Raw genomic sequence first — 18,419 nt, forward strand, 5'->3', positions numbered from 1 at the left:
CAGATCCAGCGGTCAGGCCTTCTCCTACATTGCTACTAAAGCATGGAATGACCTGCCACTACACATACAAGCCTCCTCCTCTCTTCTTGAATTTGCAAGAAGCTGAAGACCTGGCTTTTTGAGAAGTCTCACTAGGCTCTAGGTTTGCCTAGACTCACAACTGCTCAGCGCCAGAAAACCCTCCTGAGTGATAGTGTGCTCTACAAATTTGCATTACATATATAACATAACATAATATGTCTCCTTTCTTTAGCAACCCACAGTCTGACCCACTACAAAGGACCCCATAAATATTCCGAGGGCAGCCCAACAAATGAAATCTGCTCTCTGGGCAGATACACAATAGATTCCAGTGTGGTTATGGTCACCTGTCTCATACGCACAAGCCACAAATGCATCTTCTACATACGCTAAACAATACACATATGTGACATCCATATTCCACATGGGTGGCTGATAAACCAGCAGGACTGGCAGACCAATTAAAAAACACTGGAGAGGCTGCTAGGCTAATCTCCATTGCAGGTGATGGGTAAAAATGCATGAAATCTTATCACTCCCACCACTGTCCATCCTCTACAGCCCGATGAGGTGACAGTAGCTATGCTTAAACAAAGAAAGGTGCCCATGTTGTACCACTTTGTCCAGAGACCCCAGCTTTGGCTCCAAGTCCTTGCACAAACATGTAAATCTAGCACAAAAATATGATCATTGTGTGTGCTGTGGTCATGGGGCAAGAGCCAAAGATTGCTATGGTGGGGCTCGAGGCAGGGAAAGACATTCTCTAGAGCCCGGCACTGGACCATTGTTCGTCCCAGTGTGTGTACACCGCTACTAATTACACAGTAGATACTTTTGAGAAAGGGTCAATATTTTTGTTGCATCTTTAAAAAAAACCTACGTGTACACGTCTTAACATTGTAAAAAGAAATAAAACCCATAAATTCTACATGTTAATATGACAGTAAAGTGAAGCAAATGAATGTTCAAGGGCCATTAGTGAATAGGAGTGTGATTTTTCTAACACATACAGACTTTAGAACTGCACACACTTCCTAAGCAAAAAAAAAAGGCAAGACATAAGATTTTTGAGGACCAAGCATGAGTCCTAGGTTGCTTGTGATGGTTGTGTCCAGTGGGGTTAGAAATGTACATTCATCTTTTGTGACCTTGCCTAGCAACACAAGGTTGGTCAGGTGGAGTCTAATGTTTGTAGGGTAAGGGGATTTTCTTGGCCGAATAGAAACATAGATTGAAAACGTTTTATTTTCAGAGCGTGGGTAGACAAATGTTACAGCTTATCAGTTAGATAGTAAAGTACCCACATTAGGATCTCACAAAATATCCGGGGCAGAGGTATTTCCTAGGCCTGTTTTTGTGTTGTGGATTATTTAGCAGAATTCCAGAAGTTGTTCCCTTCCTCGCACTACAATGGCAGTGAGAGGAATTGTCTGCCTAATGCCAACAGTTCGAAATTGGAGCAAGAATCTGTAACAAGTTATGGTGCAGAGTTATAATGATATATTTTTTTAAACCTCTGGTCTCAAATGTTTATTTAGCTGTGCACTGTGCAAATATAAATGACACAATTAGGGCCAAATATATCATAGTGTTGTGTCACCATTGCACGAGGGGCAAGGGCGACACAAGACTGAAGTTAGATTTCAGACTACGTTGCGTGGCTCGATAAATCTGGAGTTACGCACAGCAGCACTAATTGCTGCATTGCATTACTCTGCCCCATGGATGGAATGTGGGTGTTCCCACGCATCCAACCCATTGATTTTGGCCCAATCTCAGATTCACCATTATTGGTAGACCTGGGAATGCATCAAAATGGTACCCCTCCCCAGTTGAGGCATAACAAGTAGAAATATCTTAATTTCTCCTAGTTTTTCCCTCTTTCTATGCAGCACACGTAGAAGGAGGGAAATGCCTCAGGTGATTGCTTTTGTGCAGGAAGGTGTCCCTTTATGCACAAAAACAATCCTGTTAGCAGCCAGGCACCTTTGCACCGAGGTGCAAGGGTGCCTGCGTTGGCCCAAGGCAGCACATTGTGTGCCAGCGCAAGGAAAGGATACGAATGCATACTTGCCAACATTTTGGAAGAGGAAAGTGGGAGATTTAAAAAAAATAATCAGTAGAATTTATTTCTCCCATTGACTTCTCTCGTGGCCTGCATAAGGTCGATTGGCATGAAGGGGACTTGCAAGTTTGATGCTGGAGCATCGGTTATGAGAATTGCAAATATATGTTTTGCCTTACCTGTCAGGACCACGGAGAAAGTGCTATGGCAGACAGAGAGAACGTGAGACAAATGTGGGGCACTGGCCTGCAAGAGCAGGTTACAGGCTGTGCATAATCCGATTTACACAAGACCAGTGCCTGCTGTCAGAAGCCTGCTGAGAAATCTGGTTTTTGCATGCAGGAGTTTGGATGCGGGAGACTAGCCTTGAAATCGGTAGTCTCCCACCTGAATCGGGAAGGTTGGCATGTGTGGGAATGTGATGTATAAAGTTAAATACGATGCATTCTTTCCCTCTCCCTTTCACGCAGCACAGCAAGGTGGCTTCTGCGCTGCTTTAAAGTTTGAGAAATGTGCCCCTTAGTGTCACAAAGTACAAACTTCAAGGCTTGTTTCAATAATGTAAATAAACATGCACAGAGATGAGCAAATAAGGAAATGCGATGGATATATTTTAATTCCGAAGGAGAATTAACGCAGCACAAGAGCCTGCTTTTTCAGTAGAGAGGTGCTCTTAGAGTCAGAGACTACAGTATGAAACTGAAGGTGGAGGCTGTGAAGAATATATAGCCTCAGGCAGGTATGGTAGTAACTGGCGGGAAATACGGTAATGCCGTATAAGTGTAAACTGTAGAGCAAGTAGGTCTCTTCGTCATGAGCAGTTTACTGACTGTCCAGAACATTAGACTTTACACTATACCTTCCGTCAACTGCTACCCTTCTCTGCAAGAGGGACTGCTGGAAAGTAAGGTCTACCCATTGATCCTTCTGTTTCTGCCCAGTATCTTTTGGAGAAAAAAAACACAACAGTAGGATTTTGCTGCCACCTGCTGAATATTTTGTGATCTGCAGCCAAACACCATTTTAATTAAACTTGTTTTTGCCGCCTTCTGCTGAAGGAATTATCAATCCAATAGAGACATCGGAGCGTATCTACTGATTGGGCTGTCCCACATGAAACAAAGTAAGCCTGCACTGCCCTGTTTTCGCGGCGCCTGCAGCCTTGCATTTTCGTCGCTATTTTTCCTCCAGAGAGTCGCTCCATGCCGCCCATAATCTATGGCCACGATGTCGCCTTATTGTGCAGTAATGCTTTTTGGAATGTCAGCATTTTCATTTCAGAAGTTCAATACGAGGTTGGAAATTCATCTTGGTATAGAAGGAGTCATATGAAAGATCCCCCGCATTATTTGCAAAATTGTATGTTTTCTCCTCAGCACTCGCCTTTCATAGTGAACTCTACACCAGGGATCTTCCACTTTTTGTGTTGTGAGAGCTACTTATCTTCAGTGAAAATCTTCCTGAGTTACTGATATTATTAGAGTTTTATAATATTAACCACATTAAACAAGATTACCAGCAGTGTTCACCTCAGTTCTTCAGGCACGGTTTCCAGTAGTAATGTTAATTCCGATAACAAAGGAGACTCCTCAATACTAACAAGTTAAGCGCCCCGAGCGATTGGTGTCCAACTTCTTAGAGGAACAAGTGGCGTTCAGCAACACGAGATAGAGCAATAAAAGGCCAGTGATGCCCTTAGGTGTCAGGGGCTGCACGCGCGCTACACTGAACGGATCAGTGTGTGTCTATCCTTCGCCAACAGGTGTGGGAAACCCGCTGAACCCCATTCGTGATAGGTATTTGGGTTTAATTATTTCCCATGCACGAGGAATTCTCAGTAAGTGCGGGTCATAAGCTTGCATTGATTAAGTACCTGTCCTTTGAATACACCGTCTGTCGCTACTACCTATTGGATGGTTTAGTTAGGTCCTCGGATCGGCTCTGCTGGGTTAGCAATGGCCCTGGCGGCACGGCCAAAATACGATCAAACTTGACTATTTAGAGGAAGTAAAAGTCTTAATAAGGTTTCCATAGGTGAACCTGCGGAAGGATCATTAACGGCAGAGTGGCCCGAGCGACGGAAGGCACCAGCCTGAAACCCCCGGCCGCCTCCCAGGTGCAACACGTGCACGCATTGTAGACACAGGGCCTAGCCGGCAGAATGGTCGGCGGCCACATGGGGCGCTTGGGTGAGGACCGGGCCCTGGTGGACCTCCTCCACTGGGAAGGACCTGATTGACATGCGTGGGACTGGGGACGGGGGTGACCCCCGACCCCTGTCCCTCCGGGAGTGGCTCAGCGGTAGGCCCTCATGAGACGGAACCCACGCTCACCCAGCATGACCCCCGCAGTGGAGGTGAGACCAAAAGACAGTGCTTCCCTGGGCTGGGACCACCCCCCCCCCCCCAATGCCCGCCGCCCAGGCCCTCCCGCACCGCAACCAGCACCTGGCCCGACCGGGCTGTTGGCGACCAAGGAGTAGCCCTTCTTGAAAGGCAGGACAGCCTGGAAGAGAAGGAGCCGGGGCCTGCAAGGAGACCCCGGCTCCTCTCAGTGGGAGGCATGCCGTGCAGGGAGCACTCTTCCCTCTGGTGCCTCTGACCTGGCCGGGGGGAATAGGCTCCCCACCAGCCTGCCGGCATGGCTCGGGCCGCCACCCGAGCCGGGGACTCTCTACCCCCCAGGGGTCGAGCCCGGTGGAGGATGGCTGACATACAGGTGAGGCAACCCTCCCTCGTTCCCAGGTACCCAGTTCTGCCCTGTTCCGTGCAGCCGGGTTGAGCGTTTGCAGTCTCGTGCGGAGGGACTGCTGGCTATGGGGCTGCCTGGTCCCATCGCACCAGGAGCCCCACCTAGCCCGCGATTGGGGTGGAGGACTTGCAGGCTGAGCTCCTGGTAACACTTTACGAACAGTGCAGTCCGACTTTCAGAGGGGAAGTCTTGCTGCACAGCTGGCAGACAGACGGTATTTCTTTCCTCCTGCCTCTCCTGTGCCCGCAAGTGGGCAAACATTTTTGAAAAGTTGCCTGTGACTATTAGTGGTGGATCACTTGGCTCGCGTGTTGATTAAGAACACAGCTACCTGTGAGAATTAGTGTGAATTGCAGGACACATGATAATCGACACTTAGAATGCACCTGGCGGCCACGGGTTCCTCCCGGGGCTACACCTGTCTGTGGGTCGCTTGATCGTCAATCACCCCGGGGCTTTCCCGGGACATGGCTGGGGCCATCGCAGGGTAGCTCCGCTTCCCTTCACCCCCCACAAAGTCAGACCCCGGATCGCCCATAGCAGGATCCCTCACCCAGTCCTGCAGCGAAGGTATGCCACCGGCACGCCTAGTCTTGACGCCCGCCTCAGCTGGGATCGGCCTGGAGACCGCTCCATCCCGGGGTGCCTGGCTGTGTACCATGCGTGGCTGTCTGTGGTGTGTCATTGGCTTCCTGCACACACCACCTCTGGCCCCCACTTATGTGGCCAGCTTCCCGGGGAGGGCAAACCCTTCCTGCCGGCCGGGCCCATGGATGCTCGCCTGCCCCCACAGGCCTCGGTCTTGCGATCTGGGGTAAGAGGGAGCACTGCCATGACTCCGGGCCCTGCAGCCCAAGGGCCCACATTCTCCAGCTCCCCCACGCTTCGACGTCCGACTATGACCTCAGATCAGATGTGACGACCTGCTTAATTTAATTTAACCATATTACTGAGCGGAGGATAAGAAACTAACCAGGATTTCCCCAGTAACAGCGAGTGAAGAGCCCAACTCCGAATCCGACCCAGTGTCTGGCATGGGAAAGGTGGCATACAGAAGACTGACTCCCAGGCGTCGCTCAGGGGGCCCAAGTACTTCTGATCAAGGCTCACCCTCTGGACGGTGTTCGGCCAGTAGCGGCCCCTGGCACACCTGGATCGGGTCTTCTTGGAGTCGGGTTGCTTGGGAATGCAGCCCACAGTGGGTGTTAAACTCCATTTAAGGCTAAATACGGGTCCAAGACAGATAGGCAACAGGTACCGTAATGGAAAGTTGAAAAGAACTTTGAAGAGAGAGTTAAAGAGGGCATTATTGAGAGGTAAACAGGTGGGGTCCGTGCAGTCAACATGTTGGGAAGGTCAGTGGCCCGGGAGGGCAAATCCCCTTTGCGGGACTGCCATCTGGGTACACCCGGCCACTGCATGGTGCATTTCCTCCAGGGCGCTGCACTGTGACCAGCTCCGGGTCGACTGGGAAGGCTTTGAGGTGGCAGGTGGCCCTCTGCTCCTGTAGAGGGTGTTATAGCCCCCCTGGCAGCAGCTTTGCCCCCTCAGGGCATGCCAGGGCAAGGAAGAGGCGATGGGGCTCCCTGCTCCCGGCGTGATTGTTGACTGGGGCAGACTGTGCTCAGTGCAACCTAACTGCGTCACGCCTCTGGGCGGGTAGGCCAATGCCGGGCACCAGGGATCTACGGCAATGTCTGTTACCCACAAACCAAGGAGTCTAACACGTGCATGAGTCGGAGGGCCTAGCGAAACCCTGTGGCGCAGGGAAGGTGGGTTCCAGCTGCAAAGCCAGTGGAGGGCGCATGACCGGCCTGTCTCTCCTGCTCTGTCGGGGAGGTGGAGCATGAGCGTGCATGATAGGACCGAAAAGATGGTGAACTATGCCTGGGCAGAGTGAAGTCAGAGGAAACTCTGGTGGAGGTCCGTAGCGGTCCTGATGTGCAAATCGGTCATCTGACCTGGGTATAGGGGCGAAAGACTACTCGAACCATGTAGTAGCTGGTTCCCTCCAAAGTTTTCCTCAGGATAGCTGGCACTCGGAGCCCTGAGTTTTATCTGGTAAAGCGAATGATTAGAATTCTTGGGGCTGAAACGATCTCAAACTATTCTCAAACTTTAAATGGGTAAGAAGCCCGGCTCTCTGTCAGGGAGCCGGGCATGGAATGCGAGTGCCTAGTGGGCCCCTTCTGGTAAGCAGAACTGGTGCTGCAGGATGAACCAAACACCGGGCTAAGGCGGCCATGCCAACGCTCATCAGACCCCAGAAAAAGTGCTTGTTGATATAGACAGCAGAATGGTGGCCATGGAAGTCGGAATACGCTAAGTAGTATGTAACCACTCACCTGCCGAATCAACGAGTCCAGGAAATGGATGGCGCTGGAGCGCCAGGCCCATACGCAGCCAGCTCCGGCGCTGAGACCCGTAGGGGCTAAGTCACGACGAGTAGGAGGGCTGCTGCAGAGCACACGGAAACCCTGGGTGAGGGCCCGGGTGGAGCTTCCACAGGTGCAGATCTTGGTGATGGTAGCAAATATTCAAATGAGAAAGTTGAAGGCCGAAGTGGGGAAGGGTTCTATGTGAACAGCAGTTGAACATGGGTCAGTCAGTCCTAAGAGCTGGGCAAGCACCTTTCCGAAGGGATCGGCAATGGCCTCCATTGCCCTTGGCCAATTGAAAGGGATCCCGGAGTAGTGGAGACGGGCACCTTCATGGCATTCCATGCAGTAATGCAAACGATCCCAAAGAAGCCGACAGGAGCCCCGGGTAGAGTTCTCTTTTCTTTGTGAATAGGTTCGCCCTCAGAGAGGGGCCCAAGCCATGCAAAGTGTTGTGGTTCTGGCACGATCTGGTGAGCTCTCGCTGGTCCTTGAAAGTCCGGTGGAGATGGTGTAAATCTCGTGCCAGGCCGTACTCATATCCACAGCAGGTCTCCAAGGTGAACAGTCTCTGGCATGTTGGAACAATGTAGGTAAGGGAAGTCGGCAAGTCAGAGATGTAACTTCGGGTTAAGGATTGGCTCTAAGTGCTGGGTCAGTCTAAAAGCAAGTTGGGCCCTTCCTGTGGATCGTACCAGCTGCAGTGGTCCCATCTTCCCATACCCCCTCCCCGGGGCGCGGAGCCCCGTTCTGCCTTGGCTGGCACCTAGCAGGTGATTTAGAACTGGTGTATACCAGGGGAATCTGACTGTTTAATTAAAACAAAGTATCGCAGTGCTCTGAATGTCAAAGTGAAGAAATTCAATGAAGCGCGGTAAATGGCGGGAGTAACTATGACTCCACTCTGTGTAGAGAAGTCTATAGAGACAGGCCGAACAAGGTTCTATCATTACGGTGAGCATGATAGTGAGAAATGGTGGAGCAAACAAACACAATTCCAGATTGGGTAGTTCTTGGTGATTAAAACCCCATTAAGATGGCAAAAGGAGGTGCTGTCTTTTCCAGAAATTATTAACCCCCTTACTGTTGTCAATCCAGCACCCGCTTCAAACAATACAGCTAGCAACAATGATTCTGGTCACAATATAGCACCCAGTTCACCCTGTGCAACAACAGAAGAAGAAATAATAGTAGACCTCAGTAAAACCATTGAATTTGTGGCCTCCTCAGTCAAGAGTGACAGTAGTGCATCCAAGTTCGCAAATCTGCCTGATGTTTTATAATAACAAGAAAAGTGATTTCACTTAAAAGTTCACATACTGGAAATACCCAAATGACAATTATAAATGTGATCTATGTGGAGACATATTAGGAACGTTTAAAAAACTGAGAAAGCATGCCTCCAACAAACATAAAGGATTCCGTCTGAAAATGTATTGTTCAAAATGCGACATGGTAGCTGAATACCACAATATTGCATGGCATTTTCGCAAAATGCAAAGGACGAATAAAACAAGCATTTTCAATCCAATAGGCCTTACGAGAGTTTGAGCTATTGGCATTGTAAATGACAATGCCTTTTATTTTTGTGGTGTTTTTAACACAGATAAATAAAAGGCATCGTAATTTACAATTCCAATAGATTGAACTCTCGCAAGTGCGAAACCTATTGCATTGTAAATGCGTTTGGCGCCTGTACTATAATATTTTTTTAAAGCGTTAGCAGAGAGTGTGTCCTGCCTGCAAGAGCAGGCAGGACAAAGCTATTTGACAAAATAATGCTCGGAGGCTGTAATTAAAGCCTACAGAGTAACAATACACGTAACAGAGGGTGTCGCCATGGGAGGTTACAAAATTAAACAAGGCAATATTAAGGAGAGACTACTAAGCCTATTGACCAATGAACAGCCACAGTTTACAGTGGACAATGACAATAGACAGTGAAAAATATGGTCGGAGAGTGGGCGAGCTTCAAGTCCCTACCAGAATACAGCATGCCTTGCAAATCAGCGCATGCGCTGTCCAGGCTCAACCTAAAAAAAATAAAAGAAGTGGGACGACTAATCAAGTCAGTATGCATGTGATATTGTGTTGTGTGACATCACGGCGTGTCACATTGCATGTGGCATCACCATCCATGACCTCACACGAAGTGACATCAGATCTTAAGACCTCACACATATGTTTAGCATTTCTATCATGAATACATTTAAGCACATTACGAGAATTAGCAAAGAAAAGGTGATCCGTAAGTAAGCCTGTAACTTGAGGTACCTGTTTGAAGGAATAAACAGCCCAAATGTGCTGATTTCGTCTGGGCTTCTGGCGCTGTCTGTGCTGGGAAAAATAAAGGGTGGATGCAAGACAAGCTTGAAACAGTTTGCCAGTGTTACTGCTGCCCTGTGTGTAATCCTTACGGCAGTGTTGGAATTCTAAAAGTCACTAAGAAATGACTTGAAGCACACCCTATTTTTTATTATAATGCTTTTTTACTCTCTATGCATTTCTCAAATTTGGCGTGCATACTCAAATTCTGTGCCCCGTCCCGAATGCACGAGTGTATATATTCAAAAAAGTGTGACGCGCACTGTGCGAGTCACCTAGAGTTGCACAGCCTTATACACATTTGTGATCCATGTTATCCACGTACTCAGAAGTATTCAAATCAGTTCAGTCTGTTTATTTAAATCCATTTGTCAACGTTTGTCCGTCACATCAAAGGTACAAGATTCCACAATTTCATGCTTTTTGTTTGCACAGGAATAGCCCATCCGGGCCTAATCAAATGGCATGTTAGGAAACTCGAATCCTCCATTTACATTTACAATCACCCAATGCATTTCGGTCGTTTTGACCTTCCTCAGGGGTATCTACAATAGTAAAATTCATATCTGTCAGACAAACAAAATGATTCTTATTGCAGCAACTATAGATTAAACAAATTAACCAAATCTTTCTTTTTTCAGCCCCTAACTCTTACGTGAATAATTCAATGTAGTTGAAACGGATGTGAAATCCCTTGACCTGCTTACATTTTCAGTGTCAATCACCCCCTATGACTGCCACCCATCAAACTACGCTCCTTCACCCCGAGTGTAAATATAAGTCATACCTAACTAACAATGATTCCACTAGTGCAACTAATCAAACTAACCATGAGCCCATAATGTCACCTACAGGCATCCTCCTCGGTTTACAGCTAACCAAACCTACTATCTAGAGCATATTCAATTCCCAGTTCTCACCTGCGGTAAGCCTACCCACGTTTTCAACAGCGTGCCTTTCTTCTCGTGTGCTCAAACTTAGTTACATTTTAAATTGTTCGTCACAACTCTTTATACCACTGCACGCTACTTTCCCCAGCTTTAAATAATCCGTGTCACCTGATTGAATGCTCCGCCCTCCAAAATGCTCCTACAACCCAACTACAATACCCACAATCCATTTGACATGAAATGCGGGTACTCATAGTCCCCGCGTATATCAAGATGTACCAAACGACATAAGGACTCCCCTATTAATAAATCAAAATTCATGGTGCTCTCCCCTGTAATTATACAAAGATTCATTGTGACAACATCGTGATTTCAAATTCAACATTATTCTAGAAACACATAAATTGGGGGTAAAAGCGTGACAATGAAAAGGGGGTGGAAACATGAAAAGCAGTCTGACAGCTGCGTGACGGATTTGCAAAGATTTTCTGCAAAGCATCACAGCAAGAGAAGTTGCTCCGCTGTGATATGTGAAATAGGGAGAGCAGAACAGCGCCATATTTTCAAAGATATGGTATGGTTCTGGTCTCTCCTAGCGCTGGCACACTTGTGACTGCCTAGAGCCAATGCAGGCTATTTCCTCTTTGTATTTGTGCTGCATAAAGCAGGTGATAGCAAGGAAAAATAAAGATGGTTCTCCTTGTTACGCCATCATTAGGTAGGTGCACCATTTTGGGGCAAGCCCATGTTGATGAATGTTTTTAAATATAGGTTTGCATCAAAATATATTGGTGGATGCATGAGAGCTCCCTTGCACCACCAATGTAAAACTTACCCGATACAAGGTAAAGCAAGGTGGACTAATGCGTCCACTGCAGAGGCCTGTGTGACCTCATAATCACAGGTTGAAATTCCAGTGGGTCCACTCAGTCTTTCAACCATCTGAGGTCAATTAAATGAGTACCATTGAGTTGGGTAATGTTGCAAAGTCATCCTGTGCCCTGGGCACCCGCCAACGTTTGCTCACTGATACTGGTGGTAACTGATTTTGACTGACCCTGGACTCTGCCTAACCAGGCCCAGGGCCAGTGCTAAGCTGAAAGAGACACATTAGAATACAGTTAAAATGCCTACATACACTAGGGTACACAATGGTATGGTGGGGTACCCCTGTGATTGGCATGACCTACCCTATAAGCCCCTAGTATATAATAGGACAGGGGATTGAAACTACCTAGAAGTCCCCAGTAGCCTGGGGCATGGCAGTTTAGAGGCCAGCAGCCTTTTTCTGCACATGCATGTGTGCACTGCTGAGGTCAGTTTAAAATCGGCCCTGGGTGCAAAGACTGCTTTTAAAAAGTAAATTGTGCCCAAACTCGAATTTGGTGTTTGGGGCACCTAAAAATGGATAACCTACAATGTTTTTGGCATATTAGGGACCCCCAGGGTCTCCCCTAGGGATCCCAGGGGTGGGGGTCAGTTATTTATAAGGTACACCCTTATAAAATGAGGGGGGCGCTAGAGGGCGCGTGGCAAAGATGGCTGTGCTCGAGTGAGGCTCCCGAGCAACAGAGCCGTTATCCTCCGCTTCTCCTGCTCGGGACGTGCCCCGGGGCTGCCGATGCTGCCTGCTACTGTCCGTGAGTTCCCGGCGTTCCTGTGGGGCCCGAATTGAAAGCGGGGGCGGCCTCTGACTACGTGCCGCCCCCTTGGGGACTTGCCTGGCGAGCGGTGCGTAGCGGGCTGGAGGCGGCGGCCGGCCGCGGGAGTCACCCTACACCGCGGCTTGCCACGAGGAGGCTGGGCCGCGCAGCGAGGTGCGGATCGGCGGCTGGCGGACTGGAGACCCGCGAGGGATTTCCCCGCAACGAAGGGACACGGGGAGACTGACCATCAGCTGCATCGTGACCCTGCCTGCCTAAGAGCGCCGAGCCTGCAGGCGCTTGCTGCGGTGGACGATGGTGGCGGCCGTGACGGCTGGAGGTGATGGTGGCGGACATGGGACCCTGCGGCACCCGAGAGCCCGGTGAGTGACCTGGTGTGACAGACCCCCCCTCTGGCTGCGAGGTTGTGGACGGGCACCTGGTGGGCGCCTGGCTGCTGCCCCTCGGGGGCGAAGAGGACTGCTGTGGTGGCGGAGGCGACCCTGGAGGGCGTGCTGTGGCCCTGAGAACTGCGCCGTGGGAGTGTTCGGACGGCCAGGATCAGAGTGAGGAGCCTGGGGTGTTGGCCGCTTACCTGCTGCAGGGTGCATTGGGGTGGCCATTGTGGACTAGGCGGAGCGCGGCCTGGAGGACTGGTTGTCGGTAGCCCACGGCTCGCGACGCACTTCCCCCGCCGGTGACGCTGCCCTGCGCCCTGACACCCCTGGCGTTGGCCCGACTCGTGGCAGTGGGACTGAGCCCTTTGATACCGGCATCTGGAGGTGCCTGGAGCCCCGGTCGGCTTCGTGCACCACTGGACCCTCTGAATGCCATCGGCGCAGCAACTGGCCATGGGGCGGCTTCGGAACAAGCACGCCGAGACCAGGCTGAGGGCGGAAGGTCTTGACGCGGCGCCAGGGCGCTCTGCTGGGACTGTGGCGCCGCCTGCGTCGACCCTGGAGGACAAAATGGACGCCATGCTGGCAGCGGTCGACCGACTGGGCAATACGCTGGAACAAACTCGAACCTCCCTGGAGTCCCGGATTGACAAAGTCACGGTTGACTTCACCTTGCTCCACGTCGACCATCGCAAGCTGGCGGACACCGTTGCCAGTCACAGTCAGGCGTTACAGGATGCACAGACGATAGTGCGCAACCACTCTGCCACTTTGCAGGACCTGATAGACCGCGTTAACACTCTCGAGGACCATGCGGAGGGCCGCTCTCGGCGCCAGAACATACGAGTCGTGGGCCTGGTGGAAGGTGAGGAGGGTCGACGACCGGAGCAGTTCGTTGAAGGCTGGTTGCGGGACATCCTGCCCCCGGGAGTGCTCTCCCCGCAGTTCGTGGTGGAGCGGGCGCACAGAGTGCCGATGCGGAGACCTGTCCCTGGGGCCCGGCCGCGTCCTTTCCTGTTTCGCCTCCTCAACTACCGGGGCCAGGACGTGATCCTCCGGGAAATGAGGAAAATGGGTGCCCTGACGGTAGGGGGTGGCACAGTGATGCTGTTCCCGGACTACACTGCGACCGTTCAGAAGCGGAGGAGGAACTATCTGGAGGTGAAGCGCCGGCTCCGTGAACTGCAAATCCAATATTCGCTGCTGTTTCCCTCGCGCCTCAGGGTGGTCACGAAAGATGGGACACGCTTTTTCGACGCCCCGTCTGATGTCTGGGACTGGCTGGAGGAAACGGGCCAACATGGTGGCCCCCGGCCCGCGGACCCGGGGCCCGTGGGGCGTAGGGAGAAAAGACTGAGACGACGGAGGCAGAGGGACCGACGTGGTGGGGCGGGGCCGAGTCCCCCGGCGGCCCGAGTCCGGAGAGGATGCGCGTGGAGTGGCTGGAGGCTCTTGAAGCGGTGGCCACTCTGGGATCCGTGAGCAGCCAGGGGGACGTGGCGGCTCGCACACACAGTGACACTGAGACTGACCTGTCCTCCTCCCCGTCCATCATGATTCCGGAAGACCAGGTGTTGCCGTAGGTGACCCCCCAGACGGCCGACCTTCTGGGGTGAACTCTTGTCTGATTGCACTGTGTTCAATGCAGGTACCCCGAGGTGGTGGGCTGACTGCTGCGGACTACTCTTGGGGGAGGGGGGCTTCCTGCCTCTATTGCCTCCGGGATTGTGGTTCTGTGTCTCTTTATGCTTCCATGGTTGAGCAGGTTGGGGTGCCGCGGGGGTCACGGGGGCTAGAGGGGCAGTGCGGGCTCCCTTACACGTGAGACGGGGTTGGGAGTCCACGCATGTCTTGGTCACAGGGGAGCGGGGTGGTGGTGATTCCCACACACACTCCTCTGGGGAGCGGTTGAGCGATTGGCAGCCCTATAAGCACACGAGGCTCTGACGGGGGTAACATGGGGCTCTTACAGGTCGGGACCAGTGGTATTGCCCTTTGGCCCCTCACTAACACATATTTGGCCTGGTAGTTCACAGGCGATTGAGTCTTACATGTTTGGACGAATGCCCGTTCTGGGGTTCGCCCTTGCGGTTATGGAGTTCCTTTTGTTAATCTTACCTTTACTTTTGTCTATTTGCATTCTGCAGTGTTCTGCAGTTTCCTTGCACACCATGTTCTTGCAGCAGGCGGTCTGGGTAACAGTGCTCTTGGTCTCCCCTCCTCCCCCCGGCTGGCCCGCTTCGGCCTGTGGGCCTAGCGTTGTCCACACTCCGCACTGATGGCTGACACTGCAATAGTCACATGGAACATTAGAGGCATGCACACACCGGCCCGCCGATACTCTGTTTTTGCCTACCTGCAGAGGCACAGGATAGGGGTGGCCCTTCTCCAAGAGACACACATGACACGGCCAGAGTTGGACAAGCTGCGCGCTCGGTGGAGGGGGCAGCTTTTTGGGACCACATATTCTGCGCATGCTCGGGGTACGTTGGTTTGGGTACGGGCGGGTACGCCCTTCACATGCTCCGAAGTAGTGCTTGATCCTACTGGCCGATACACGTTGGTTCGGGGGAGGCTCAACGGGCAATCTGTGCTCCTGGGATCCATCTATGCCCCGAACGTTGAACAGCCGTCGTTCCTTGACCAACTCTCGGTGGCCTTGACCCCGTATGTTGGTCTTCCCTGGTTACTGGGTGGGGACTTTAACGCGGTGTTGGACACGAGCCTTGACAGATCCTACCCGCCACTCCGTAGCACACAGGCAGTCTCGAACGCGAGGAACCTTACTGATTGGCTGTCGCGATGGGCCCTGCATGACGTCTGGCATACCTTACACCCTACTGACCGGCTCTATTCATATTACTCGGCGGTGCATGACCTTCACGTCCGCCTTGACAGGGTGGTGAGCTCTCCGTCGCTGGACCCTTTGATAACCCAGGTGGACTACCTGGGCCGGACCCACTCAGACCACAATCCTCTTAGGCTGCGTCTCTGCTGCAATCTGGGGAGACCCCCCATTCCCACATGGCGTTTGCAACCGGCCGCTCTTGAGGACGCGGAGTTTCGAGCTTCGCACGGCACAGCCGTCGAACAGTTCTTTGACCTCAATGAGGGTACGGCAGGGAGCACGTTGACAGAGTGGGACGCGCACAAATCTACCATGCGGGGACACTGCCTGGGGACGACGGGGAATATCCGTAAGCAGCTTGCGTTACTGCTCACCGCTTTGGAAACTCGGCTAATGGCATGCGAACGCCATGGCGAGGGAGGAGGTTGTGACTCGACCAGGCTGGCCCAGCTCCGGGCACGCCATGCTGAGCTGCTGGAGAGATTGCGTTGCCATAACTACGCTGCCCATTCGGCACGGGTCCACGCCACGTCTGATAGGGCGGGGCGGTTGCTGGCCTGGTTGATCAGGCAGGAATCAGGCTATGCGCCAATAGCCTCCATCCGTGGATCGGATGGGACACTGGTGCACACGCAGCGGGAGATCCATCAGATACTCACGGCGCACTACAAAGCCCTGTACACTTCAGTGGGGCGTCGGCAGGCACAGGATCTCGATCTGTTCCTAGGGGCCGCCGGCCTCCCCACGATTCCGGATGCCCACCAGGAAACGTTAGAAGGTCCCCTCACGCTGGAGGAGATAGGGGAAGCGGTGGCCTCACTGGCTACTGGCAAGGCGCATGGGCCGGATGGTCTCCCGGCAGAATACTACAAGGCATATCGGGAATCTCTGGTGCCCAGACTGCACGCGTTATATCTCACGGCCCTTGAGGAAGCTACCCTGCCCGCCTCCATGAGGGAGGCCTACCTGATCTCTTTACCCAAGCCAGGGCGTGATCCTACTAACCTGGGGTCCTATCGCCCCCTCGCCCTCCTCAACACCGATTATAAAATCCTGGCCAAGGTCCTGGCGGAGCGGCTGGCCCCCACTGTGCCTGTACTGGTGCACAGGGACCAGAATGGGTTTGTGCCGAAACGCAGCACCTCGCTTAATCTCCGCCGGTTCTTCCGTGTTGCCGCGCATGGCGCACAGCATTGGCCGCGAGCGGGCTGTTTAGTGTTAGACCTTGAAAAAGCCTTCGATTGCCTTTAGTGGGGGTATCTGGTAGCGGCATTATCGCACTATGGACTAGGCCTCGGGTTCCTACAAATGGCGGCGCTTCCCTACAAGAATCCTGTGGTCCGGGTGAGAACTGGCCCATACATCTCTGAGGCCATCTCGGTTGGCCGAGGTACCAGGCAGGGGTGCCCTCTCTCGCCCCTCCTTTTTGCGCTTGCCATAGAGCCCTTAGCGGCCACCCTGCGGAGGGTGTTTACGGACAGCATTCCCACGGGCGATACCACCCACCAGGTCTCCTTATACGCGGATGACCTTCTGATCTTCATACGGGACGTGGCGAACATTTCCGGGGACCTTGAGCGGGTTCTCACGGAATTTGCAGCGCTATCCGGGTTGAGGGTGAATGCGGCCAAATCGTGCCTTTACCCGTTCTGTGCTGATGCTCTGGATCCCCGGTTTCATCTAGGGGGTGTGCCTGTCAGGTGGCAGCCGGACACCTTCCGTTACCTGGGCATCCAGGTGTATAGGCGGCCAGCTGACCTGGTGGAGGGCAACTTGGGCAGGGCGGTAACGGCGATCAGGGCCCAGATGCGTTTCTGGGGCACCCTCCCTCTCGCGGTCACAGGCCGCATTGCACTGGTCAAAATGGTGGCCCTGCCCAGACTTCTCTGCTATTTTGCTAACCTGCCGATCTACATCCCGGCGTCCTTCTTCGCCCCCCTGGAGCGCTCCCTCCGGGATTTTGTATGGGGCAACGCACGCCACAGAGTGGCGCTCTCTAAGTTATACCTCCCCACGGGTCAGGGGGGACTCGCGATGCCGTGCTTTGCGCACTATTACCTAGCAGCGCAGCTGCAATGGGTGGCCAGGTGGTTGGCCGACAGGAAGAGGGATGACACGGCGTCCACGGAGCCGCCGCTCCCCCTGGCGGATATCATAACGTCGTTCCACCCGACGGCCAGAATGGTCAAGCCGGGTCCCCTTCATGTGGCAGTGGCCTACAAGTGCTATCGGCGTGCCCTCTACTTGACCCGGTCGCATATCCCGTACACTCCCGCCATGCCAATTGAGGGTTCGCCTAGTGGTCGGGGGATACTGCGCTCGACGGAGCTTACGGAATGGCACGCGGCGGACATCTGCACACTAGGGGACCTCTACCGCGATGGTGCGCTTATCCCGTTCGCTCAACTAGCGGAGGAGACGGGGTTACCAGTCGGTCAGTTCCTCCGTCACCGTTCGCTAATCGCGACATTGACGAACCGGTGGGGTGCTCTTCAGGAGGAGCCGGCACAACACCTCATGATGCAGTACCTCCATGTCATGGGACGGGGCAGTCACATGATTCGTTGGTTCGCGGCCTCCCTGCGCACACAGGTGGCGACGGACCTGTCTCCTTTCCGTGTTAAATGGGAAGCGGATTTGGATCGCCCCATGGCCGACAAGGAATTGAGGGATGCGCTACGGGGACCCACGCGGGTTCCCAGGAACTTGCGGTTTCGCCAAATTCAGTATTTTATACTGCACAGAGCATATCTCACTCCCGACTCTATCAACCGCTATTTCCATCGCGCGGATGCGGACTGCCCACGCTGCAAGGCTCTGGATGCTGGACTGGTGCACATGTTATGGAGTTGTCCAGCGCTAGACTCGTAATGGCGGACGGTGCATGGAGCGTTAAGTACCTGTGCCGGCCCGCTGGCTCCGCGGGAATGGCCGGCCTGTTTGTTACACTTGTTTCATAGAACTCCCCCCACGAAGGTTGCCTGTCGCTTCCTCGCCCTGGGTCTGATCGTGGCGAAGCGGTTAATCACTAAGCGCTGGAAGGCGGCTGAGCCCCCCCCGAGCGCAGGCGTGGCGGAGTTCCCTGCAGGTGTGGGCGGGG

General features: G+C 52.9%; 1 non-coding gene and 1 pseudogene across 1 annotated transcript; both read left to right on the forward strand.

Moving 5' to 3' along the window:
* Positions 1–5,116: 5,116 nt before the first annotated feature.
* Positions 5,117–5,269, forward strand: LOC146784453 (5.8S ribosomal RNA). The gene has a single exon (XR_014971044.1). It is a non-coding gene; the product is annotated as a 5.8S ribosomal RNA (ribosomal RNA).
* Positions 5,270–5,759: 490 nt separating this feature from the next.
* Positions 5,760–7,792, forward strand: LOC146784454 (28S ribosomal RNA; annotated as a pseudogene).
* Positions 7,793–18,419: the final 10,627 nt, after the last annotated feature.

This window comes from Triturus cristatus, chromosome 11, assembly GCF_964204655.1.
Source record: "Triturus cristatus chromosome 11, aTriCri1.1, whole genome shotgun sequence".
NCBI lineage: Eukaryota > Metazoa > Chordata > Amphibia > Caudata > Salamandridae > Triturus > Triturus cristatus.